Genomic DNA, 4486 nt, shown 5'->3' with positions numbered 1-4486 from the left:
GTAGAGCTTGACATTCAGAGCTGTTGCAGATAGAGATGGAGTGTTCTCTCCTCCATGTGTCCTTTTCTATTTCGTACACTTCTATCTGCTGCTGGCTATATTCTCAATGGTTCCTGTCCTTCTGACTGTGCCACTGCTGTTCTGCCTGTCTTTATGACTGTTGTTTCCATGACTACATGCCTCTATGTAACCTGCTTCTGTCTCCTTGCCGCTGTGTGCCCTTTTCCTTCTTTTAAGTACCTGCTTCTGTCTGTATGTGAGTGTGTGTGTGGCGTGTGTGTGTGGTGTCAGCTGGAGATGGCATTATTCATGAGACATAAGGCTCCTCTGTTTCCATAACAAAGCTCTGACATCATTTTAACTCACACACACGAACACACGCATGTACACACACAAGTGTATGCTTTTTGGGTACGAGTTTGTGGGTGTGTGCAGTGTCTTCCAACCACTGCTGTGTATACGTTTGACATGCAAGACTAATGCAGTCTATAAGTAAGATCTCTCTCTTTCCCTCTCTCTCCCTCACACTGCTCTCTCTCTCCCGTTGTTTTTTTAACCTTCTGCCAGGATAATACAGCAGTTACAAGAGCACTTAAATCTTATCTTACCTTTCAAAAATAGCTGATTGCAACAGACTGTGTTTGTGTGTTATTGTCTTTGTGTGTTACCCGGCGCCTCAAGGCCATAGGCTATGTATTGTTATTTCATCCATAGGCTCGCTGTTCTCTGCTCCTTTCTATGATACCAGCAGTAGACAAGGCCTACAGCGACTCAGCGACTAATGCACAACACCGATAACTAACGCACAAAAAAGATGACGTCTGTCCTATTGCCAACCCAAATAAAGGGGTAAACCAGGACTATAACATATAGTTCTACACAATCTTGCATGTCAGACAAGAGGAAAACGCGATTGTATCTCCTTGCCCCCAGGAACAGTTGACACGTTAATAAGGTAGTCAGTTAGACTATAAAACCACAATCCCAAAAAGATCCATTACGGCCTACCATGGAATTTCAATAGCATAATCATCTTGTCAACCTTCGCAAAAAAACAAACAAACCTGAATATGCAATGTTTTCATTTCATGTTTCGTTTCAATATAACCTAGCCTAGAATATATATTGTTGAAGGCTGAAATAACATAATGGGCTTATGAAGGGGAGAAAAAACGGCATTATACCAAACAAAGGCTATCTATTCAAATTGCATTATTTGGCCACCCATTTTATGCACTGCCCTGAAAGACGACACGCAGATTTCGAGATTCAGATAGATCATATAATTGGTTCGATGACAGCAATACCCTTCTCCATTTAGGCTGGTGCGTGAACCAGCCGGCAGTGTCTGCTCTGATTATCAGATTCCTCCCTCCTTCCTTCGAGATTCGTGGAATAGCGCTGAGATGGATACATAATGGAGTGGACAATAGCGACTTCAATTGAAAGCTATATAGACTCATTACTAGACCAGAGATATAGAACCTGCTTTATTATATATGTTTCTAGACATCGTGACAGTAAAGAATGTGCGATCCAGAATACATACATTATATTACCTTATTCCGCTTCTCCTTGGTGCCGAGAACTCCGCCCCGAGAGGGAACAATTAACGGACCTCAAATGCACACATTCACCGCAGACAAGCAGAACCGTAGCAGCCGCCACATTAAAACGCCCCTGTGACTTTCCGACCGTGAAGAACCCGCCCACTGCTCTTCTCCACAGTCAGTCAAGGAGAAGGGGGCAGGGTCTCGTGCTGTCAATCCCAAAATTAAATTAGAGTGCTTCCTTTATGCCTGTTTCGAAACTAACTACTAAAGAGTATCCATTATGACATTTATTTTCAATATTAGACTACATACATACTGTTGTACAACAATTGAAACATAATTTGTTTGTTTTAAGCAATGCTATCTGTTTTTACGTATTAAATTCGATATTACGTAAGGCACTGCTAAGGACAGTAGCCATGCGGGTCCCTGCCAGAAGGCCCCCATGGAGGAGAAGTAAACATACATATCAGAAATAAACGTTAGCTAGCATTGGCAGTATTGATTTGAAATATCTTTTGATTATTTTACATTGATCATTACACTATGGCAGATGATGGCGAATTGGAGAAGTATGTATATAATCTATCCTATTGCCAGACTGGTATTTCTTGCTTGATGTGAATTTCTGGGGTGTTTTGAAGGGGAGCTAACGTTAGCTAAGGAACGTCAGCCAGTAGCGTTAGTCAAGTAGCTAGGTCAATGCGATTTATTATGCTATTAAAATAGCTAGTTAATTGTTCACCAGCTTAGCTATTAGGTAGCTTGCTATGTTTCAATTATTTGTTGCATGACTATCTAGATAACTCGCATAGAGACTGAATTGTTGTCGAGATTCAGTAGGGTACTGTATGCCAGCTAAAACAAGTTGAGGATATTTTGAGTCGCAGCTCTGTAAAGTGTGTGTGGTGTGTGTGTGTGTGTGTGTGTGTGTGGTGGAAAAAAGGGAGAATAGAGATTGATGTCTGTGACAGTTGATCCGTGGTCAAAGGGCAGCTGTAACATTTGATCCGTGGTCAAAGGGCAGCTGTAACGGTTGATCCGTGTCAAGGGTAGCTGTAACGGTTGATCCGTGGTCAAAGGGCATCTGTGACAGTTGATCCGTGGTCAAAGGGCAGCTTTAACGGTTGATCCGTGGTCAAAGGCAGCTGTAACGGTTGATCCGTGGTCAAGGGCATCTGTAACGGTTGATCCGTGGTCAAAGGGCATCTGTAACGGTTGATCCGTGGTCAAAGGGCAGCTGTAACGGTTGATCCGTGGTCAAAGGGCAGCTGTAACGGTTGATCCGTGGTCAAAGGGCAGCTGTAACGGTTGATCCGTGGTCAAAGGAGCTGTAACGTTGATCCGTGGTCAAAGGGCAGCTGTAACGGTTGATCCCACTGACTCAGCAGGTCAACCCAGGACAACACATGACATGTCCTCTAGCTCTGTGACTGACTATCTTAGACTGGCCATAGTGCCTTCTTTCTCTGCTTTTTATCCTGCTGTTTTCCTTCACTTTTATTCTCTTTCTGTCTCTTTCTCTATTCTCCTATTTCCTCCTACTTATATGTTAATCAATATCTCCTCTCTTGCACCCTAAACTCTCTCTGTCACTCTCTCCGTGTGCCATGTAGACGTGCGGTGGAGGAGCTACTGAAGGAGACCAGTAGGGCTCGGGTGCGAGCAGAAACTATGGTCCAGCAGGCTGGTGAGTGGCATACGTTAGGAAAGGATCTGGTAAACCATCTGTTATGGGTGTTTTGGCGTTCAATGGCAGAATGTACTTGACACATGGCAAGGTGTGACAGACCAAGACAGATGCATATCAAAGATAATGGCTCATATTGAAGGCCTTGCTGGATTTTGAAATGTTAATTTTGGTTCAACTGTCTTCCAGGATGAAATGTCCACTGCGCAGCACCAACAAGCGTTTCCTGCTCAACACACTGCGCACCACCATCCCACAGCGCCGCCCTACTGGCCACTCAGGAGAACAGACACAGAGTGTAGGAGGCACAGCAGGACCCCATCCACAGACCACAGAGACAGTCACAGACGACACAGGGACGAAGACAGTCATAGGGACAGCAGAGAACATAGTCTCAAAGATGCACACAAAGAGACAAAGACAGCAACAAGTGCCACAGAGACGGCTACAAATACAGAGGTTGGAGACGATGACAGATACAGCCATAGAGACAAGAAAACACGCGGATAAAAGTGTCCCTGGTCACAAAACACACAGTCCCCATTCTAAAGAACACTCCCCATCTGATGTCCCTTCCTCTTGTAGAGACCGCTCTCTCCGCCGATAGTAGCTCCTCCTCCTCATCAGACCACGCCATTTCAGGGCCAGTTCTCACTCCATAGCCACACCTATCAATCAAACCAGCGCGCACCTGTCAAAGACACTCCCAGTGGAGGAGCCACTGACATCATAACCTTGTAGGGAGTGCTGTAACGGCATTACCAGAGGAGGTTTTCTCCTCGAAGACATACGGATAACCATTGAATGACTGGAAAGACATACATAACCATTGAATGACTGGAAAGACATACATAACCATTGAATGACTGGAAAAGACATTACATAAACCATTAATGACTGGAAAGACATACATAACCATTGAATGACTGGAAAGACATAACATAACACATAACCATTGAATGGACTGGAAAGACATACATAACCATTGAATGACTGGAAAGACATACATAACCATTGAATGACTGGAAAGACATACATAACCATTGAATGACTGGAAAGAATGTATTGTCTGAGAATGTGAGAAAGATTGGGGTTGATGTTGTCAGTTTGTGACAAGCATAACTGATTAAATTGCATTTGTTTCTACTGATCTTTTAACTGGAGGTCGTGTCTTTCCTATTCTTATTCTCAGTTTTGACACACTTATTCCCATCTTGCACTCAGCTCTGTTATTTCATTGTGA

General features: G+C 43.7%; 1 pseudogene; it reads left to right on the top strand.

The window, feature by feature from the left end:
• The first annotated feature begins 2010 nt into the window (after positions 1-2010).
• Positions 2011-3872, top strand: LOC111972491 (protein POLR1D-like; annotated as a pseudogene).
• The last annotated feature ends 614 nt before the right edge of the window (positions 3873-4486 follow it).

The sequence above is a fragment of the Salvelinus sp. IW2-2015 genome, linkage group LG14, assembly GCF_002910315.2.
Source record: "Salvelinus sp. IW2-2015 linkage group LG14, ASM291031v2, whole genome shotgun sequence".
Taxonomy (NCBI): domain Eukaryota; kingdom Metazoa; phylum Chordata; class Actinopteri; order Salmoniformes; family Salmonidae; genus Salvelinus; species Salvelinus sp. IW2-2015.
The sequence above is the reverse complement of the archived record's forward strand: the minus strand, read 5'-3'. Positions and strand labels throughout refer to the sequence as shown.